Source organism: Chanodichthys erythropterus, chromosome 10 (genome assembly GCF_024489055.1).
Source record: "Chanodichthys erythropterus isolate Z2021 chromosome 10, ASM2448905v1, whole genome shotgun sequence".
Lineage (NCBI taxonomy): Eukaryota > Metazoa > Chordata > Actinopteri > Cypriniformes > Xenocyprididae > Chanodichthys > Chanodichthys erythropterus.
This window is the reverse complement of record NC_090230.1, coordinates 8,687,444-8,711,749: the sequence shown is the minus strand read 5'-3', so window position 1 is coordinate 8,711,749 and position 24,306 is coordinate 8,687,444. Positions and strand designations below refer to the sequence as shown.

Sequence of the window (24,306 nt, the reverse complement as noted above, 5' to 3'; positions counted from 1 at the left end):
GCAGTGTGGCAGGGTGCATTATCCTGCTGAAAGAGTCCACTGCCATCAGGAAACACCATTGCCATGTATATGGTCTGCAACAATCTTTAGGTGGGTGATATGTATCAAAGTAACATCCACATAAATGCCAGGACCCAAGGTTTCCCAGGAGAACATTGCCTTGGGCACCCATGACCCTGATTGGCAGGACATCCTGTCATCCACATAAGATTACAGCAAAAGCAAACGGCAATCAATTCCCGTTGGACAAAATCAAGCCTCTAATGATCACAGCCTGTGTTGCCCATGTCTTGTGTTTAAGGACTTTTATGTTGAAGTGATTTTCTGTTCCCATTGTTAGGGACCAAGCACTGAAAGTGCGTAGGCACCTATTGTATCTGTTGCCATTCTTCTTCTTCTTTATCTTCTTTTTCCACTCTGGAAGTCTATGGCAGCCCATAGAATAGCTTGTGGGAAAGTTATGAAATTTGGCACACAGATAGAAGCAAATACCATAGCAAATTTGGAGTCTCTATCTCAATCGCTCCAATTCAGGTGTGGGTAATTTTTTATGTGTTCATATATATAAATGTCTATAACTCCTAGACAAAATTAGATATTTTTACCAAATATGAAATGCTTATGTATGAGGGCTCTATGAGGACACACAAAGAATGCAGTGTGACAGCGCTATAATTGAGCAAAACATAAAATTGGCTCTAACTACAGTACTGTTTGTCTGATTGACTTCAAAATTGACATGCAGTGTCTTTGTATCAGTTGATATCATAGTCAATTATGACATTGTTTGTCTGCTGCTAGCTTCCTTATTTGCTTTTGTTGTGCTTGGCCCCTTAATTGCTGCTTGCAGCTATATTTAGGGGCCAGGCACAACAAAAGCAAATAAGGAAGCTAGCAGCAGACAAACAATGTCATAATTGACTATGATAGCAACTGATACAAAGACACTGCATGTCAATTTTGAAGTCAATCAGACAAACAGTACTGTAGTTAGAGCAGAAGCACCTATTGTATCCATTGGTGTTCTTATTCTTCTTCTTCTGCTCTTGGAGTCTATGGCAGCCAATAGAACCGCTTGGGGGAAAGTTGTGAAATTTGACACACAGTTAGAGACTAGTCTGAACTGTGTCCATGACAACTTTGGAAACTCTAACTAAATCCCTCTAGCGCCACCAGCTGTCCAAACCTGTACTTACATTTATGCTAATAACTTTTGAACCATAAGGGCTAGAAACTTTTTTTTTCTCTGATTCCTTGGCTCAAGACGATTCGATTCCTAGACAGTTGGTCCAATTTGACCATGGCTCTGACCATGCCACATTAATTTGGTCACGCGCCACCTATTAGTCAAAAGTGATAAACCATTAAATTATTTTTTTAGCTATTTTGCCTAAAAAGATCTTAATAGGTCTTTAATTGCTCACTGTTGCAGTTGGTCTGATGCTTTCAACCATGTTGGCATGATCTATTGTGCCTTCTTTGTGCTTGGCCCCGTAATTGTTGCTTGCAGCTATATTTTCTCATTGTTCCTGTGCTTATTTCCTGTTTCCCTTGTTGCATTGCCTACCTTGTTTGCTTCCTTAGTTATCTTCATTTGTTACCATGCCTACTCATTGCCTTCATTGTCCCTGATTGGCCTGACTGTTGTGCTTGTAAGATGATGTTCAAAGTTCCTAGTTTCTTCCTGTATGAAGTAGCCTTTTTGAGTGAAATGGCTGAATTAATAGTCTACTGCAGAGGCCTTCAGTCCTGCTCCTGTGGACCCACTATTCTGCAGAGTTTTACCCAAACCCTAATCAAACACTCTTGAACCGGCTAATCAAGCTCTTCAGGCAAAGCCACTGGAAGGCAAGCCTGCAACCTTTAGCCAAAAAGCGTAATGGCTAAGGCCAGGGACACACTAGATGATTTTAAAATTGTGGGAGACCACAGATATAAGGGCAGTTTCAACTGATTTATAGCATTATAATCCTCTGAACACACACTAGATGATTCAGCCAGACCATGAGACCACACACCTGTCTACTGTAGTAACATTTTCACAGTGACACGAGATCTCACGGAGACTCCCGAGATCAAACGTGACTTGAGAAGAAAAACAAATGGAGGATAATCGATGTGATCAACTGCTCTCCTGGTGTGCATTCTGTTTTGCAGTGAAAAACAAAGGAGAAAATAGAATATGGATGATCTTCTTTCTCAAAATTTAACTTTCATGGTATATTTGTGGTTGGCAAGTTTCAGTTATAGAAGCACACAACATCAGGTTGGTGAAGCTTGCTCGCTTTTATTGGCTATCGTGGGTATCACATCAGAGGCAATATAAGTCGTAAATATCATAGATGTCTGACAATTACAATTGTGGAGTCTCCAATGCAATCAGGAATAGTAAAATAATTAATGGGTTTTTCCTGCATAGAGAATTGCAGGGCGGCCACCTCCGTCAAATTTCGTGCAGTCTCAGGCTGCCAACAAAACTCTGACAGGTGGTCACATACTCAGATAAAGGTTCTGTTGTGGATTCCCAGCCTGTGTCCATTCTTAAACCATTCCGCCCATTTCCACTGCAGAAAAGGCGGTTCAGTGCTGGAAAGATTGGTTCAACTCCAAAACGAAAACTTGCTGGTCTCGAACGAAGCTGGGCCTCAGGGCATTCTACGGGAGAGCATGTATTGATGTGTGGATCATAGTTACATCAGACACTGTAGATAATCTTCGGGTTGGGTGGGCCAAGTAATAAAAAAACGACATTCCAATTAATTGCGGGCAGATGAGAAATAATCTGTTAATGTGTTGATTTCAGTAAAGACACAGAACTCTCATTTCATGGTAAAATGCAACAAATGCATTTGCATCACTCTATTACATTTTTCCAACAACAACACACCAGTAGATCTCTTCAGGAAAAACCAATAAAGGAAAACATATGCCTTAAGCAACTCCTAGTGGTCGCTAGAACACAAAGGAAAAACCCCACATGAGATATTACTTAAGACCTTAACAGCTTTAATTAAACATACACAAGCTTTGCATAAATTATTCTGATAAGAATTTTTTTTTGTGTGTGTGTGTTTATTCATAATGCTTTCACATTACTTCCACGTCCTGTTGCAAAAATAAAAATAAAAAAAAATTCTGAATGCAGATCAATGATGTGTAAGATGAGAATTATATAAACTGTCATCTCACAATCTGTCATGCCCACTGGAGTCTCATCAATAGGGCAAGCATGTGCTCGAACACCTCTGAAGTAAACTAACCCTGGAACAGAACCAGGTTATGTTCAGAGAGTAAGTTGCTATGGCTACTTACATACCCTGAAAGTTACCTCCGTTTTTAGAACCGAAAATTGAGGTTATATGCTTACCCTGGGTATACCCGGGTATGTCATATAATCTGCTTTGACCCCGTTTACCAACTTAAAGGTACAATTTGTGATATTTTTTTTCCGCTAGAGGTCGCTAGAAGCATATTCAAAACAAAGGCGTAGTTTGATGACGCCAAGTTTTAGAGTGGAAACTTGGGACATGTGGTCTCCATTTCAACGGACGGTGCAAAAGAATAGGGATTGGAGTCTGGAAGAACTCATGTCCGTGGATGCGATTATTAACGTTACTGTAGTATGAAGCAGAGCAGGACCGAGTGTTGCGGGAGCTGAACGAGGAGCTGGAGCGATTGATCAACACACGCCTCACAGGCAACGGGACTTTTATTATGACACAGTCGCCGGCGCCGCTTCCGCTTTTCCGGTCATGAGTTTACGGGAGCTGTCCTTGTCGACAGAACCAGCGGGAGATGGTAAACAGTAATTATGTTCCATAAATAAGTAACACAATCCACCATAAAACGTGCAAGAAGTAAATAAGGAACTGCTTGAAGCAAGACACTACTTCCGCATTTGTCCACGGCACTGTTGTCATGTGGTTTCTACGTCAGTAAAGGCGGTAACAAAGGGTAACTGACATCATTGACAGGCGACTGCACTGCCCCGTGTCACTTTTTAGAATGGGAATTTTCTCATGATTTACAAGTAGTTGAAAACATTAGAGATATTGCTAGTAATCAGCTGGACAAAATATATAACACTAGCCTAGTGGTTTTTGGATATTTTACTGCAAAAATTTTACATATTGTACCTTTAATCACTCATAAATACAGTCCCTTGCTGCCAACTACTGGCAAAACAATGTTACCTGCACTAAAATCTTTGAAAAATACCCCCCACTGACACTCGCCTTCCTATAGTCACGAGTTATATTTTTAATATCTAATAAACTAGTTTCCAGCATTAAAACACAAGTCATTTAAAGGAAGAATAATAGCATATCTATCTTTCTTATAGCATTGCCTAGACTGAAAATGTATTAACAAGTAAATTTATTATAGCCCTATTCAGACGGTAATTGTTTCTCAGGGGGGTGTAAGGTATATTTTCACCATTTACAGGGGCTAGTTGGTGATTATTGCCATCGGAATTCAGAATGTCAGTGTTTTTCTCCGACCACCTGCGTAAACATCCCTGGCTGAATTAGGCCTACCTACTGTTTTTTTTATGGAAGCTTTTTTCCGCCATGAAATGCAAAAATAAAAAAAGTAATGGCGACTTTTTATCTTCTTGAGTTTATATCTCACAATTCTGACTCCGGGGGAACTCGAATTTGGCCCGAACCCAGAGTACTCCCCCTCCTTAACTGGGATAGAAACCAGCCAAGAGTGAGGTGATGGGGTGGTGGAGGGATGTTGTGAAACTTGTCACGGGATAGAGGTGAGAGTCAGCTTTATATACCAGCTTCCTTTTGCACTGATTAGTTGATTACCTGAATGTGTGCCTCCCGAATTTTGTTAAATAAAACTTCATATTGTGAGATATAGGCCTACTCACAATTGCGAGTTATAAAGTCAGAATTGTGTGATATAAAATCAGAACTGCAAGTTATAAAGTCAGAATTGCATAATATAAAGCCAAAATTGCATGATATAAAATCAGAATTGCAAGTTATAAAGTCAGAACTGCATAATATAAAGTCAAAATTGCATGATATAAAGTTAGAATTGCAAGTGATAAAGTCAGAATACTGTGATATAACGTCAGAACTGCGTGATATAAAGTCAGAATTACAAGTTATAAATTCAGAATTGCGTGTTAAAGTCAGAATTGCATGATATATTTTCAGAATTGCATGATATAAAGTCAGAATTACAATTTATAAAGCCAGAATTGTGTAATATAAAATCAGAATTGCATGATAAACTTGCAATAGCGTGTTATAACCTCCAAACGTGAGGGAAAACGTTTTTTCTCAGAATTGTAAGTTTATATCACACAACCTCGCAGTTGAGAAAAAAAAGTCAGAATTGTGAGATGCAAACTTGCAATTGCGAGAAAAAAAAGTCAGAACTGTGAAATAAAAAGTTGCAATTACCTTTATTATTTTTTGATTTACTGGCGGAAACAAGCATGTTTTTTTGACAAACACCAAGGTCGTATGGTAATTTAATTGCCGTCTAAATCCACATCTCTGAGTTGAAGAGATCAATACAATATTCAGTATTTAAATCTTTTTTGGCCACTGCGGAGTGCCATTTACATCTATATTAGCCTACATTTGATCATTTAGCAGATGCTTTTCCCCAAAGTGACTTAACAATGAGACATGAGACAAATCAACATGAGTGCAACAGCAAGTGCTGTTGTGCCAAATTTTGATCCCAGTTATTCCAGCAAAGTGCAATTAAATAAATTTTAAATTAAATAAATAGAAAAAGACAATCTAAATAGAAAAAGTAAGTGCTAATATTACTATTTCAAGTGTTAATGAAAAAGATATGTCTTTAACAGTTTTTTGAAAATGGTTAAAGACTTGGCTGCTCGGATTGAGCTGGGCAGGTCAAGGAAATGGTCCATAACAGGGATTTTATGCATCTTTGGGATGGCACCACAAGGTGCCGGCGGCCATTTACTTGCAGAACGCATGCTTCTGAAGGGCGCATAAGTCTGAAGTAGTGAGTTTAGCTATTGTAGTGCAAACATCAGAGCCTTGAACTTGATAAGAGCGGCTATTGGCAGCAGTCTGTGCAAACTTTCAGTTTGTTGTCACTCCTGTCTCGTTTTCCCTGTTCCACATTACCCCCACTCATCAGTCACCATGGACACTAACGATCCTCGCGGCTGTTTGTCATTTACCTTTTGGTATTGTGTATGTTAAGTGTATGTGTTGCTGCCTGCTCGCCTGTCTGATCTTCTGTTCATTAAATCTGCGTTGGATTGTATCTTCGTCTTCCTTGTCTGTTTACCAGCAACAATACGTGACAGAATACCAGACCAATAAGATGGACTACGCAAATAAGTTTGTATTGGTGGTTCAGAAGAGCCACGTTTTTTTAAGTTTCACCACTGAGATTTTCCACCTCGCCCTCTCCTGCCCCTATGACGATGAGACCCTGAAGTCACTGTTCTGGATCAGGGTGAACTATCATCATCCCATGGAACTACCTGACACTACTGGACTGAGCTGGAAAGAAGCGATAATCCAGTGTCTGGAGAGTGCCACGTCCGGGTTCAGAACACAGCCAGACCCAGAGCCCCAGTCACCTCCATCGACTGCAGAGTACTCGCGCGAGTCCCCCACAGACAGGGAGTTACTACCTGCTGTGACGTGTCAACCAGAGCCTGAGACAAAGAGGACAGAGGCGACCCTTCTCCCCGGAAGTGGAGTTTCATAACACGTCTGACCAGAAGCGTGAGCCCACGACATCAGTGGACAAGGGAGAAAAGACTATTGAGAGTGAAGACTGGCTGATCGATTATAGCAAGGAAATAACAACTCCGACCCTATTCCACCCGGTATCATAATTATCACCATCATCACTATGAACTGTACCATTGACCATATGGACTATGATTCCCTCTTTGCAGTAATCTGCATGAACTCTGTCATCCTTACCGTTGCTCTGTCGACTCTGATGTGAACCGCAAAGCTCAGCCAGTCCTCCAGCCCCATCACTGTTGGATGTCCACAGCCCTGCGCCATATCCAGGGAGTCCCTGTGACGTCGTCCACCTCCTTCCTTCGATCTCTTTGCTCCATCTCAGCCTGTCGACCTGTCAGCTCCGTCTTGGCTCCTCCCACCTTCAGCTCCGAAGACCCTCAGACTTATGGCTCCTCTGGGTTCTCTCGTCCTGACAGCTTCCCCTTGGTCATTCGTCACACCAATTCTGCCACAGACTTATGAGCCATCCGCTGCATTCTGGCCCTCCACCCCTACAGCTGCAGTGGATTCCTCCTTCCCCTCGGCGTCACCTCTGTCCTCTGTCACACCGGCTCCGCTCCAGCCTTTGGGTACTCTGGCTCCAACTTCAACAGACGTCGCAATGTCGGGGAAGTTCATCGGCTCTCCGTCTTCACCCATGGATCCCTCTGCCAAGTCTTCATCAGTCGTCCCCCAGATGCCATCAGTCACCTCTACTCCATTTTGGTTTCTCCCATCCTCGACTCTGCCATTGGCTGTCGGTATTGGGGAGCTCTGGGTCTGCGCTACCATCATGCACGCTACATCTTACATTATTAAAGCTACGTGTTGGATTGTATTTTCGTCTTCCTCGTCTGTTAACCAGCAAGATACCTGACAGGTGTACCATTTTAAAATGTTATGTAGCCTATTATATACAATTACATTAAAAAAATAAACAAAGAAGCTTCATGCTTACCTCACGTAGCCTACTGTAAATAAGAGGCTGCATAAACTTATTTCCGCAAAATTCCCAATTTTTAAAGTGACAAAATTTGAGATACAATGCAAGACAAAACCATTTCAACTATATAACGCGTCTATCTTCCTAAAATAGGATATTTAATAGTCAAATAATAAATAGGATGTTATTATTATATTAAATACGAATTTATTTTATTAGTTTATTCACAGCAGATAATGCAACCGACCACGTGAACAGCGCGCGCTCACACAAAACTCGCTCCTCTGCGTGAATAAATCTCCATCCGAATGCATGAGTTTTATCACTGAGGTGCTGCCCGTGATAAGTTCTTTGGTGATACTCTGTAGTGCAGCAGAATTATGGAGACGGAGACTCTGAGAGATGTAGCTACTTGTTGCACAAGCACGCCCTCTAGTGGTCACAATCCGAAATAACATTATAATTCACTACAGGTGCCATGCAAATTTATTTATACAAACGTCCATATGAGAAACAATTACCATCCGAATAGGGCTTATGTCTGTAATTTTATTTAACCCTAAGCATATTTTAAATACATTTTAAATAAATAGTTATGTAGGCTAAAGGCTACTATGATCAAGTACATTGCATATTCTGTATAAGTTATATTGCAGGAGAGTTTTTTTTTTTCTGTTTTGCTGTATCTTGGTCCTGTTAATGAACAAAACAAAAAAGGCAAATGCATGGAAAACTATATCCCTGTTGTTTTCAGTTCTCTATCTAGCCTATCTCTTTCGGTTTCTCTGAAGTTCATGAATGAGTAGGCTAGCCTACTGGAATCTCTACATTCTTGGACTGCTCGTATACAGTGACAACAAACTGCAGTCGTGTCAGTGAGACACGATGACAGCAGGAATATATAAAACATCACTGAGAGAAACGTTTCACTTGAGGATCGGGATCCATAGAATCTTTCCCTGGAGAAGTTTACGAAAGGAAGCTTCCCTCTCATACTCGTGTAAGTGAGTCTAATTACATTTACTTATCATTAGATTCGTTGCTGCTCTTTTCATCAAAATGAGATTAGATAACATCCGACTCTTCTCTTTGTATAATGTATAATGTAGAGATATTAGGAACCAAACAAACGTCCGAAATGTTTTTCCAGAGACTCGTAGTTAATTCACAATACTAAACCAAATGAAAATCGTTGTTGGAGATCACAAGAGTCCTCATCGGAAAAATAATAAAAATAATATAAATATTAGAACTTTCTTGTCTAGGGGGAATTAACACTTAAGTTATTTATTAATTATAATTACATAATTATACATCATAACTAATTGACTAATCAAAACAATATCATTTGCTCAGATAACATAAATACATTTTATATATAACCCAATTTATTGTTGCCTATTAATAGAAAACATCTGAGAAAATCGAAACTGCCTTTTTCTAACTGCAGATTTTTGTAATATAAATCTCTTATTTTTCATCAAAACACACATAAAACATTGGTCAATATCATTGAAAGTCTGAACTTCGACATATAGAGAGGTTTAATAAGCCAGACTCCAGTCTTGTTTAGAAAGCAAATTCTTCCCTTGAGAAATTTCTGTGTGACCACAAAGAGGCTTTCTCTTTACAGCCTTTTAGATTCTTATAAAGCTGTAACATGTGTTTTAATGGACATACTATAACTTTTAGATCACAACCTGTCAAACTGGAGTAGAGCCAACTGGGAAATAATTGTGACAGCAAAAAATGTTCCTGTTTCAGTGTTTCAAGATTTCATTCCATTATACAATAAGAACAGGCAGTGCACATTGTTTTCTGTCAGTTTATTATAAAACAGCAAAAGTATGAAATGTTTGTTTTGCACTGTAAATGTGCTGCAGCAGAAAATGAGTGCTAATGCTTCTTACATGAACTCTCATTTGTTAACATAAGTGCAGGGAAACAGGCCTTTAACAGGCCTTAACAGTGTTTTGCACCAGGAAGAAACAATGAAAGCTGTACAAATTCAGTAAAAAGCCATGGAATAAGAGTAAAACAGTTAATTTGGGGTTTATATCTCACAATTCTGGAAATTATTTTGAAATTTAAACTCAATATTCTGCCTTTTTCCCTCAGAATAGCAATTCCATATTGTTCATGGCAATTCCATGTTTCAGAATTGTGATATAAAACATGTTTTAAGTTTAAATATTATTTCATGTTATAACTGTAGGGCAAATACATTATGTCCCCTATGAACTGGATATGAGAATATCCTTTACTCACATTTTTATTGAAATGTCGGTAGACATTTAAAAGGTGTTACAACAGTTGCAAAATGAGACAATGTGTCTGAGGAGAAAAGCAACGGAACAGGTCAACACAGCAACATAGACAACACAGCCCCTAAAGCCACTAGAAGGACCATAAAAAATAAATGAATAAATTATATACATTACACACACACACACACACACACACACACATATACATGCAGAGCTGGGTGGATTACTTATGAATTATAATCAGTTACTGATTACAAATTACACAAAATTTGTTATCAGTAACAATCTCTTAGATTTTGGTAATTTAATCAGACTGCTTTTAGATTACATTTAGATTAATTTTGTGCTAACCCTTATTTGATGTCATATATATATAGTAGGATAATCTTGTACTATTTTGACAGATACAAATAAATAAATATATATATATATATATATATATATATATATATATATATATATATATATATATATATATATATATATATATATATATTCAAAAATATATATTCAATTCACCAACAAGAGCGTCAACAGATTCTTTTTAAAGTGCAATGTATGTTAATACTTCAAAAAACTAACACTAATGTACATGTTAGTGTTTGCTGATAAGAACACTGAATAAAACAAAATCACATCTTATGATTTTAAAACATATTTACTTAAAATTAAGTAAATTTAGAAAACAGCAACATAAAAATATTGAAAAACATGAAATTCACAGCAATATTACTGCAAACACTTCATCTAAAAACACTAGAAGTGCATATGACAGTATCAATGAAAAACAATGACAATGGCAACATTGAAAACGTGAATTTTCATAGCAATAACATTTCTAGGTGAAATATCCATCTCAAAACGTTAGTGCACTGAAGAAAAAAAAAACAAACAATAACAACATTACAAAACAATGAATATTAAAGAACATGAAACTTACAACAATAAAATTGCTAGGCCAAATATTTCATCTCAAAATTTGAATTGAATTGCATATGAAAATAACAATGAAGAAAAATCAAATTGAATCCGATGCCGTGGACAGCAAATTAATCTTTGGTAGGCAGAGCTTACACTGAAACAGTGACGTTTTTTAACAGTCTGATTACGAGTATTTTAAAAAGTAGTTTACTCGTACTTGATTTTTGGAATCTATATAACGTAATCCAGATTACATGTTATCCATTACTACCCAGCTCTGTATATAAACAAATAAAATAATTGTAAAAAAATAAATAAAATGAATAATAAATAAAATAAGTAGAAGTATATACACATACAAAAATTATTATATATATATACACACTACCGTTCAAAAGTTTAGGATCTGTAAGATTTTTTTTTTTATGTTTTTAAAAGACATTTCGTCTGCATTTAAAATTGTAATAATATTTTACAATATTACTGTATTTTTAATTAAATAAATGCAGCCTTGGTGAGCAGACAAAACATTTTTTTAAAAACATTACAAATCTTACAGATCCCAAATTTTTGAACAGTAGTGTGTGTGCGTGTATATATATATATATATATATATATATATATATATATATATATATATATATATATATATATAATCTCTAATATGCATGTATAAAATAAAAAAGAAAAAAAAAGTAAAGTATCTAAATAAAACTTTCTTTATCCAATTATCATGTGACGGAGAGGCATGCTTCCACTTTAAGAGGATGCCAGGCCAGGCCAGCAAAGTAGTGAAGGCAACGACGCAGTGTGCTGTGACTGGTATATTCGGAGTTTGGAAAAGGCCAAACAGGACAGTCAAGCAATTAGAGGCAATATATGTGAATATCATTTATATCTATCATTTACATAATTCATGCTTTAATAGTAAGGTAATCATCTCAAGTTTCATCAGTTCAGTCTATCCGTTTAATGGCTCGCAACCATCTGCGTTTAGCTTCAAAGAGCATCTTCGATGACAGTATTCTATAAAAATCAAGACCATCTTTTTTTTTGCATTCCGATTCTGACATCCAAAGGTACAACAATAAATAACTTATTCCGCGGATCTCGCCCGTTTTCCTCCTCTTGTTACCACTGTTTTTCTGCCACAAGTTATGTAACTATAATGTCTTCTCCGATATGGTCTATAAGGCAGCTTGATTTTTTTTTCTCCAGCGAAAATAGGCTATTATAGACACAATTAATACTATTACAAAAAGAGTGCCTACAAATATCAATATTATCTTCATCCAATATGGTCCTTGGTTTGCTTGTTTGGATTCGTTTGCTTTTTCTGCTGTTGATTATGGAAAAAAACAAGTTCAGAAAAAACATTACTGTACAGAAATAAAATAATATAAATATATTAATCAAGCAGTGTCACGCACCATTGATGATCAGTTCTACATTCTCCTGTTCATTTGAGGGTGTGATGAGGCAGCTGAACTCTCCTGCATCAGTGTAGGTGAGGTTTCTGAGTCTGATGGAGAAATTTCTTCTCTCATACTCTGCTGGGAATGTTTCTACTCTGTTCGTGTACCGTGGGTCCTGTTCTACCAATGAATCTTCACCCTTTACTATATCATACACAATCTCACTGTCATTGTGTCTCCAGCTCACATCAATTTCTTGAAGTTTATAATGGTGTCCAGATGAAGAACACGGCAGGACAACAGAACCACCAATAAAACCCTCTCTGTGTACTGTGACCTGCAGAGACACTGAACACACAGTCTAACCGTAAACACACTGTCTGACATTTATACATTTATCATTCAAATTTAGTTTAGGTGCTCACCTTTGTTTATCAGCACTGCAAACACACAAATGAAGTGGCACCTAAAGACAAAGAAAAAAATAACAACAGAAAAAATAAGTTAATTTAACTTCTTTAATCTCAACCAGTACAGCATGACATAACAGGCTTGTTTGAGATGCGCAGAACTGATCAACTGTGATCATGCTGGTCAGAAAAGCTTTCAATCTGAATGAATAGTCTATTGCTAATATAACAATCTTACTTTTAATTAAAAATGTTTACAAAATAAAAATTAAATGGGATTCATTTCATAAATGCACACGCACAGAGTAACAAAAAAGGCAATGCAATATGCTAATGCTAATGGCTAAATAATAGTTACATATATTTCTCTATTAACCTGTAACTTGTTAATTAAATAAACAATGCATTAATGACGTCGTTGGGGTTGTTTGTTAATGCTAGTTTAAATGAGGACCAAAACAAACCTGGCTAAATGCAATTTCAAACGTGCAAAAGCTGGATAACTTTTTGCATACATCGCGGCAGATCTGAAGTGAAATGTGTAGGAGGTAACGTTACGGCTCGTTTTGTGAAAACAAAATTTATAACAAAACCCACATACATACCAGATGATCGGAGTGCCCCGATATAGCTCATATATGTTATACATAATATTTCTGAAATACCACTTTGTCAGAAAACTGAAAAGTATCGTTACATTGAACCTTCCCTCGTTTCCGGGTTCTGTAGGGGAAGTTGTCAGAAACAAGGGTTAAAAAAAAAAAAAAAAATAGTGGTGAACGGTGAACGAAGACTGCATCTTTTATTTTTTATTTTTGTACCCAACAGAAAAAGAAAAAAATCGCGATTAAGTTCTCGCGTCATCCTAAAAGAGAAAATATATAGAGATAGGTAGGCAGATTTTCAAATTTACCACCACTCTCTCAGCCGCTGTTTTAGAAACCAGCTGGTTACAAGTTCCTGTCTATGGTTTCTGTAGTCCCTGCTGGTAGATGATGGAACTACACCACCGATGACAAAAAAAAAAAAAAAAAAGTTTCTCCATAGACACAGTTTCAAAAGTAGCCTATAATTGTTTTCTGACTAAATAAAAAGTCTTTTAGAGCTCATTGTTAGAAACGCCATTCGCAGGAGCTTTTTTTAAATTATTATTATTTCATGCCAAGGGAGCCTAATGTAGTGCAAAGTATAGTTTTATAACATTAAAAAAAGAGCTCCTTGGCCAAGACTTTAATCTTTTTTTAATTTATTTTTTTGCCAACTTTTATTTTAATTGCGAAAAACGTACGTGCGGCACATATAAATATTAATGAGTTTTCTGCGGTTTACTCGACATTGCTTCATGACCTGGCGTTATGGGGAAACTCCTTTCTCTGAAAAATACTAAAGCCTTAACCCTTAAATGCATAGGACTACCTCGGGTCTTTATCGACCCAGGACATCATTCACTACCCTCCTCCTCATTCATTTTTTAAAGTTAGACATCAACCTTCTTAGTATTCCTCAATCAATTCATTATAAACAATAGGCCTGTAAGAAAAAAAAAATCATTAAATTATAAAAGAATGTCTGTTTTCCCATTCATTTTTTTTAAACATTGTATAGGGTAGCTAACGACCCGAGGTGTGTATCAGTGTATGTATATTTTTTTCTAATTGAATTTTTGATGGCAGAATAAGTGCAATTTACCTTTATTCCACAAGGTGGCAATGTCTTATACACAATGATGAAGTGACGTTTCATTCAGACAGAAAACAAAAGAATAAGAAGTATCAGTAGCAAAATGTGAAATTGTTCAGTGATTTACTGCAGAGCAAGTACTGAACACAATCAAATATGACTGTCACTTGATATATTTGGTGAAGCTGTCAGCGATCTAAGTATTGATTTTAAAGATGTTGAAAATTATATAGTTTTTTGAGATCACGAATGGGCTTATATTCACGATCTCAAACATATTCTCATAACTATTATTTGCTGAATTTACTGGGAAATGAGCTCTGACGAGGACAGTGATGATGGCATAAAACATCTGCTCAAAATGAACCCTTCCAAGCTCCAAAAGTTAACAAAATATGCTTTATTTTATTCTTCTGTAATTGTTATTCTAATATCAGAGGAGTTTTATATTGTCGTGACAGGTAGAGATCCATTCGTATTAGATATAGATCCGGGTCGCTAAAGACCCAAATATGTAAGAATGATTGGTGAAACATTCATGCATTTAAGGGTTGATAAATCACGTGAGTATGAGTACACATTGATGATCAAGCACAAAATAGAGGTGGGCTCAACTGGTATATAGGGCAGCACTGAATGTCATTTCCTCAGAATCTTTCTCCTTCAAGACAGCTGCTGTCTTCACTCAAGCCTTCACCACTCAGCTCAGTGTTCAGCTCAACAGAGGCCAGGCAATTCGCTAGATCCACCTCAGCCTCTTAGAGAAACTGAGCCAGCTGTGAGACAAGGACTTCATGGCCAAAACACAACCCCTTTCTGAAGCAGCAAGGCCCTTGGCTACAGGACAAGCATGGTGCAGTTCATTCACAGACAGATAGCCCCAGGTGCTTTCTGAGATTTGCTTTCAAATGCACAGAATACAAATTATCGGTCATGCCCTACGGTCTGTCATTTGCTTCACGCACATTCACAAAATGTGTAAACATGGCTCTTTCTTCTCTAAGACAGAGAAATGCACATACTAAATTATTTGGATGATTGATTGATCTTGGCCGGATTATCTTCATTCTGAGGAAATGTTAAACAGCCAAAAACTCAAACCTTTTGCTTACTTGTGATGGTGCTTGGACTTTCAATAAATATGCAAAAATGCATATTCTTATAAGCTCGGACCATACCGCTAAGGGACCTTGTGTCTCGCATAGCCAGACCTTCAGGCTGATGGCAGAAGGACTGGACTCTATAGCAGCTTTCATTGGCCAAAGACCTGACATGTAACGCAACCAATCACAGTTTGTTTTGTTCTGTGTCATGTTTAGGGGCATGAAAATGTAATTTCGATGTGCCTACAATAACAGACCCGTGTGCATAAATTATTCATTCAAGAACGTTGTTCAAGTTTACTGCAACAATGGAGCCGCTAATATCACATTCTTTTGAAAGTCTAGTGTTTAGTTGATCCTGGTAAGTGCACGTACGTCACAGTTGTAAACACAATGGCTTTCTTCTTCCACAAGCTGGTTTGGCATCACAGCATTTGTTTCCAGGTGGGCCGTTAAAGAATGCGACACACATCTCCCGGACATCCTGTAGAATTCAACCAACCAGATGACGACTTCAAAACTCCTGAAGTGTTTCCAGAAAAGTGTGCCATATGCATTAGATATTCAGCCAGCGGTCCGTGGGAGTAACATCTGAGGCTGAGACTACCTCGTGACCCAAGCAATCTGCACAATCTGCACCCCAACCCACAACTGTGGAACATGCATCTGCCCAGTCACCATCAGAGATTCATCAGAGATGTGAACTGTGTAAAACGCAGAGTGAGGACTCTGTGAATTGTCCCGTGTCAATCATACTGTCATTCTTACAGGAGTGATTAGACAATGGTCATGCACCCTCTACGCTTAAAGTTTATGTACGCTATTATGGTTTTTCATTCCCAAATCGATAAACGTCTGATCAGAAGAAATTACCTGCTGATAAGCTTTCTGAGGGCGTTAAACCCCCTCACCCCTCCACATTGCTCACTTGGGACTTGGCTTTGGTCCCTTTGGTCCTCTCACAGAACCTCCATTCGAGCCACTGCTGACAGCTGAATTACAAGCACTCTTACTGAACAGAGTACTTCTGTAAAGCAAGTGGGGGACTTGCAAAAGCTAATGGCACTTGCATGCAATTGACTTGCCAAATGATTGTATGATTATTCTTAAACCCAAGAAGGCTTACATGCCAAAGGTGCTCTCAACACTGTTTAGAGCCCAGGTCATAACCTTGTCAGCTTTTCCCCCCTGAAGAATCAAATGTGGATAACTCATCAGATTCTTTGCCCTGTGTGCACACTGCACTTTTACACTGAGGGCTCTGCCCAGTTCAGATTGTATGAACAGTTTTTTGTCCTTCAGTACTGACTGATCAAAAGGACTGCCTGTATTGTAGAACAGGGGTGTGCAACCCTGTTCCTAGAGATCTACCTACCTGCAATGTTTAGCTCCAACCCTGTTAAAACATACCTGAATCAGCTAATTAAGATCTTCAGAAGCACTTGATAATTACAGATTGGTGTGTTGAGCAGGGCTGGAGCTGAACACTCCAGGTACAGGTTTGGACACCCCCCGGTCAGGGCCGCGTTATCCTAATGGGCAACATGGGCTGCAGCCCAGGGCCCCGAACACTTGGGGGGCCCGCGAGACAATCCTCTTTTGCGTTTTAAAACGCATCGTTGTCACACCCGAATCAAGAGTCACAGGCGCGCAGCGGACACGCACGCAGGAATACAACCAGGACAGTGTGCGTAGCGTCTGGGTATGCACGTGCATATGGGTGGATTGGTGGCCCGCTATTACATGCTTAACACCAAGGTATACTTCGGGCATTCGCATCGCGTAATTTTCGTCATCAGGAGGGTTCGCAGACGTCCGCGCTCCCCGTCCGCGTGCAGCCCAATTTTTGTGATGGCACGGACCGTGTGTGTACTGTACAACAGCCCATGCGAAAGTGAATTGAGTGCTTGAAAACAAAAGTCCACTAGATAGTGCGCAGTGCACACGCCGAACGCATCTTTCCGCAGCCAAATACTTTTAGCACGCGCGTCTGTGCGCGAGACAGAAGCCGTGTGCATGTTCATAAAAATGAAGCATAATAGAAATAATGTTGTCAATAACTTGCTAAAGCTTATCTATGTTGTTACTACTAAAATCATTAGTAAATGGACAAAGAAAGGGTCCATACAATGTCTTAACGATGATCTATTGCATTTGACCGTCATTTTTAAGGTGGGTTTCTGAAACTTATGCATGCAGTAATGTTGGTACAGAATTTTAAACGAGTCGTATTGGTTTTCTGAAAAAAAAAAAAAAACGGCCACATCTGCACATTTTAAGATATTGCACAAGTGAATAAATGTAACTCGTACACTACTCGTTGGGGTGGATACTTTTTATTCAACGAAATAAAATGCACATAAAACGTGATGAAAACATATTTAGAGAAGAAACTAATAGTACATTTATTAGGTATAAAACGTGCATTAAAAAAGTCTGTGACAGAATAATTAACTAGAATAATCTTCGGACACATCGCATCTGAAATGATGCTATGACCATTCTGAAATTCCAAAGCCAGAGTCGAATCGGTCGAATTTAAACTTGGACTTGGTAAAAAGCCGTTTTTAAATTTAAATTTTATTTTTTACATTTTTAGATCAGCAATGCAAAGTCATAATGATGGAGGAGCGCATATGAGCCTGTTGTTTTTGTCAATCCATCCTAGAAATGTTTTTACCATTTTTGTCCGCATGTTTTAAATTGATATCTTATTCATATTAAAATATTCATTCGCATAAGACGCGCGATTATGGATGTCGAGGGGGATGGGGGCCCCCCTGTGCGTTCGTTAGCCCAGGGCCCCGCGAAGGCTTAACGCGGCACTGCCCCCGGTGTAGACTATATACTGATTCCCAAATCAGTCAAATCACCCAAAAAGGGGCGGTACTTCACAGAACATGACTTGACGCTGATTGGATTATACAGAGGCAGAACAAACAGTACAGTGACAGTTAGCATAACACTGTTGTTGAATGTGATTTAAAAAAAGAGTTCCCTTTGCACTTTGGTGGTGCATCACCTTATTGCCCTAATAAAGAAACCGCCTCTGTATTAGTATGGCAGCTTGTTGGTCTTCACTGAATACCTTTGCTAGATTTTATCACTTGGATGTTTCCTTACTTACATCACATGTATTGTCTGTACACAAGGAGTCAAATACAACTGAATCTGATGCCTAGCATTGATCTTAAACTGCTGTGGCCCTACATCAACTTGTATAGATAGCTGACTGGGTGATTGGCACCAGTGATGCTGTACGGTGATTGCCCTCGATGGCACTACTCTTGTGCAGTTACACTTCTGCTGCAGTTGCTGGTGGTTATTTTATTAGCAGTAGTCAGTGCTGATATAAATCTTGCTCTCATTATTCTCATTAAGTCTCAACAGAGCTGATTTGCCTGCTGGTTCTTCTGACTGTCCTCTTCTTCCCATGATTTAATTATTTTTCCAGAAGGATACACATTTCAGACAAACATCTCTAAGCTTAAAGCAAAAGAAAGTGCTGCACAGGGTATGAGTTCCGTCTCGGTGCTCTTTGGGTGCAAGGGACAGTTCAACTCATAAAATTAAGAGTGCTCCAAGGCAATCGAGTCTTATAGAAAACTTTTTTTTTTAAAAAGCCTTTATTTCATCATGGCTAAATATTAAAACAGGTGACAAGTGCACAGTCTGTACACCTACGTGTTGCGGCTGATTTTGCCTTTGTCAGGGTGTGAGTAACAAACACATTCAAAGTTCATTTTGAGCAGCAATTACTTAGTCTAATGACATTCAACTGGTTGTGCTACACAGAAGAGAGGAAGTACCATGATTACATAACAAGTGAAATCAAACATAGTATAATCAATATAAATAAACAAAAGAAAAAAAAAAAGTAAATGATAATAATATATTGAATGAAGTAAAGTATATAACTATATTTAACTCAATGTATATAATCCATAATGTACTTAGAGTAACTTACATTTTTGAGAAAAAAAAAACAAACACTTTTCATAAATGTCATAAATATCACAAATCAATAATGTACACAATGTAATTTTTATTTCCAAAAAAATTTTTTTTATATATATTAAATTTAATTTATATTCCCCATTTATGCCTAAAAATTCAGTTGCTTTCAGTGTATAGATCCAGAAAGACCCTCTCTGTAGAAGCTTATTAACCCCGTCACCTCCTCTTATTGACCTAGGAACATGTTTTGTGCTGACTATCTTCAATGTATTTGGGCTACCATGATTTTTCTCTTTATATCTGAAACAACTAAAAGAGAAAGTTGCTTCTCCCTTTTCTTAACAAACTCAACAGAGCATTAACCATTTAGCACCGCTCAACGGACATTTCATTTCACAACATAATATTATATCATTGTGCAAAAATATTTTTTCATGAGATTGGCCTGCAAATGAGACACATATACAGTGGGGAAAATAAATTATTTGATCCTCTGCTGATTTTGCCCACTTACAAAGAAACAAGGAGTCTATAATTTTTATGGTAGGTTTATTTTAATGGATAGAGACAGAATATCAACCAAAAAAATCCAGAAAAAAACATATAAAGGTAATAAATTGATTAGCATTTGATCAAGTGAAATAAGTATTTGATCCCCTACCAACCAGCAAGAATTTTGCCTCCTACAGATTGTTTATGTGCCCATGTCAAACACAGATTAATCCCGTCACCTTAAGAAAGTACTCCTAATTAGGGCTTGGCGATATATTGCATGCGATTGTCACACGCTTTTCGTCAGTAAGCCCTACTCCTAATGTCATTTGTGTATAAAAGCAAAGTCCCTTTAAGACAAGTCATTTAACTCGGCGGCCATCTTTGAAATGCCTCTCGGGAATCCTGGGCATCATGCAGCTCCAAAGCTGTTTGCCAAGCTTTCGATTAAATTTCATATTTGAAATCACTAATGAAATCTGACAACAACTGCCTCATAATTTTTTTTTCCAAACGCTCGAATCATGACAAAAAAAAAACCTGTCTGGATCAACCTAATGCGCATGCGCAGACCTAAATGCGCGTCTCTTGTGCCTCATTTCGGAGGCGCGCGTCTGACTGTTTCTATAGAAACCGGTGCTTCTAACGGCCGCTGTAGTGACGCGATGACTTTAACAGTCGGCGATTGGCTCTTATTTAGAAGGCGGGACTTATTCCGCCATATTGCGTGTTACACTTTCTCCCATTCAAAACAATATGAGTGACACGTCTTGTGTTATTCTATAGTCTTTGATAAAAGTCACCTGTCCAAAGAATCTGTATCTTCCATTCAAACCCCTCCACCACAATGGGCAAGACCAAAGAGCTGTCAAAGGACATCAGGGACAAGATTTTAGACCTGCACGAGGCTGGAATGGGCTACAAGACCATCAGCAAGAAGCTTGGTGAGAAGGAGACAACTGTTGGTGAGATTATTCAGAAATGCAAAAAATACAAAATAACCATCAATCGCCCTCGGTCTGGAGCTCCATGCAAGATCTCACCTCATGAGGTAAGGATGATGATGAGAAAGGTGAGGGATCAGCCCAGAACTACACGGGAGGAGCTTGTAAATGATCTCAAGGCAGTTGGGATCACATTCACCAAGAAAACCATTGGTAACACACTACGCCGCAATGTATTGAAATCCTGCAGTGCCTGCATGGTACCCCTGCTCAAAAAGGCACATGTACAGGCCCATGTGAAGTTTGCCAAAGAACATCTAATTGATTCAGAGAAGGCTTGGAAGAAAGGGCTGTGGTCAGATGAGACCAAAATTGAGCTTTCTGGCATCAACTCAACTCGCCATGTTTGGAAGGAGAGAAATGCTGACTATGACCCCAAGAGCACCATCCCTACAGTCAAGCATGGAGGTGGAAATTTTATACTTTGGGGCTGTTTCTCTGCTAAAGGTACAGGACGACTTCACACATTGAGGGGTCGATGAACGGGGTCATGTACCGTAAAATCTTGGACGAGAACCTCCTTCCTTCAGCCAGAACACTGAAGATGGGTCTTGGATGGGTCTTCCAGCATGACAGTGACCCAAAACATTCCACCAAAGCAAAAAAAAAAAAAAAGACTGGCTCAAGAAGAAGCACATTAAGGTAGTGGCCTAGCCAGTCTCCAGACCTTATCCTATAGAAATTTTGTGGGGGTAGCTGAAACTAACGAGTTACCAAGCGACAGCCAAGAAACCTTAAGGATTTAGAGTGGATCTGTAAAGAAGAGTGGACCAAAATCCCTCTTGAGATGTGTGCAAACCTGGTGACCAGCTACAAGAAACATCTTACCTATATGCTTGCCAGCAAGGGTTTCTCCACCAAGTATTAAATCATGTTTTGCCAATTTATCAATTTCAATTTATAACCTTTATATAATGTGTTTTTTCTGCATTTTTTTGTTTGATATTCTGTCTATCCATTAAAATAGACCTACCATAAAAAATATAGACCCTCATTTCTTTATAAGTAGGCAAATTAACTAACTATTTTCCCCACTCTATATACTGTGTGTGTGTGTGTATATATATATATATATATATATATAATATATATATATATATATATATATATATATATATATATATATATATATATATATATATATATATATATATATATATATTATTCATACACACACACACACACCTATCAGGCATAACATTATGACCACTGACAGGTGAAGTGAATAACATTAATTGCCTGTAACGAATCATCACTCAGGCTGGGATCCATTTGCATGCTTTTATTGATAACAGAGTGGTCGTACAGGCTGGGTCAAACAGGGGCAGACAGGAAAAGTAACCAAGGCAGGGATCAAGTGCTGGCAGCAATGGGTCGAGAAAATATAAACACTCAGAAATGTTCACCTAGGCAAAACAAGACTTTGCAATGAACTGAGGTGTATGGCAGTCATTTATAGTGCAGGTAATGGGTCTCAGCTGACGGTGTAATTAGTCCAAGGTACGGGCTTCTGGGAAATGTAGTGAAAGTGTAATGCGTGTGTGTCAGTATTCGGGTGATGGCTCCCTCCGATGGTCAGAGGAGAGAACCACGGAGCTCGTGTCTGTGACATTGCCATTGTTAAATGTATTTCGTTTTATTTATATGTGATTTTGTGTTTGTTAATAATAAAACTGCACATCATTTACTAAATCTGATTCATTAATTCCAGATAACAAATCAGTCGATCAGCAGCAGTATTTGCTAGAGAAATGGGTGTGAGCTCTTTTCACTTTTTTAGCAGTGTTTATAACTCCAGCATCCTGGTTCTGAGTGTTGCCACAGTAACACCACGGCTTAGTAAATGTGCAACATTAAACAATGGCATCAGGTGACACGCCTCTGCAAACCAATTGAGATGTATCATTGTATTTATATAGGAACCAGACTGAGCACTATGTGAACAGGCTTGAAGTACTGTCAATATAATATAAAAACACAATACAATAGGCTACAATACAAAATGCTCTGCTTTTTGGTATTTTAATGGATGAATATAATGAAAAACTGAAGACAAATATCAACATAGCACTGAAAATGAATAGATATAAAACAAATGTGTGGCAAATTTATGAAAAGGCTGCATGTTTTTACCCTTATATTTCTCTCTTTCTCTGCAGGTTAGGATGAGGACATCACTGGAAGCTCTGCATTCTTGACGTACTTGACAGTAATGATAAACAGTGTATTAAGATGCAATGACAGCAGGAATGTTAAAAAAATTGCACTTTAAATATGTTAATATAAGAACTGTGGCAAGATGCATGGAGAAATACCTGCAAAACTACAGTATGTAAAAAGCTTTAGACACATGTGAAAAAATGCTGTAAAGTCAAGATGTATTTAAGCACGTCATAATACATTTATTATTTATTTATTTTTACAATTAACCGCTATGAACTGATTCAAATCACTCTTTGCCAAACAGCTTTTGTCAGTTTTTTTACTAACATGTATAATATTTTACATGTACATGTACTAAGCATAACAGAAGCCAAGAAGTTTATTGAATAAATGTCTGTAACAAATTTATCTTCACTGTTTACTGGGATATTTGAAGTGTTAAATGTCTTGATAAAGTGTTTAGTGCCTTAAATGAAACAACAACAACAAAAACCCCATTATATTCCTTCACTATTTCTTAAATCCTATTCTAGACAAGTGTGAAACTTTGTATTGCTAGCACTTCTCATGTTATTGCCTCCATAAGATCAATTGTTTATATTAAACATGTTATATTTCTCATTTGTGAGTCTCTTTGGATAAAAGCATCTACTAAATGAATAAATGTAAATGTAAAGGGGATAACTTTAAACCTACCCAGAGATACAAATTATTATCTTATTATAAATAAAAATGAATTATAAATCAAAAGCCTTTCAGAAAAAAAAAAAAACATCCACAACCATTAATTAAAAGAATGAAAGGTTTTCTCCATATAGTGGACTTCAATGGCCTCCAGACGGTCGAAGGGCAAAATTAAAGTTTCAGTGCAGCTTTAAAGCATTGTACACGATTCCAGACGAGAAATAAGGGTCTTAACTAGAGAAACCATCACTTATTTTCTAAAAAAAAAAAAATTACAATTTTATACATTTTAACCATAAATGCTCATCTTGAACTAGCTCTCTTCTTCTTCTCTATTAGAATTTCGGCAGTGTAGACACTGCTAAGTGTATTACTGCCCTCCACAGGTCAAAGTTTGAACTAATTGTTATATACTTGCACTAGCATATTGTAAATGACAATTTAGTTCAAACTTTGACCTGTAGAGGGCAGTAATAAACTTAGTGTCTATACTGCCAGAATTCTAATAGAGAAGAAGA

At 37.8% G+C, this 24,306-nt stretch overlaps 1 long non-coding RNA gene across 1 annotated transcript in view; it reads left to right on the top strand.

Moving 5' to 3' along the window:
• The window catches only part of LOC137029050 (uncharacterized), a 60,283-nt gene extending 36,447 nt beyond the window's left edge, over positions 1-23,836 (top strand). Inside the window, exon 3 of the long non-coding RNA XR_010896253.1 lies at positions 23,101-23,836. This is a non-coding gene — a long non-coding RNA (uncharacterized lncRNA). The remainder of the gene's footprint in view (positions 1-23,100) is intronic.
• Positions 23,837-24,306: the final 470 nt, after the last annotated feature.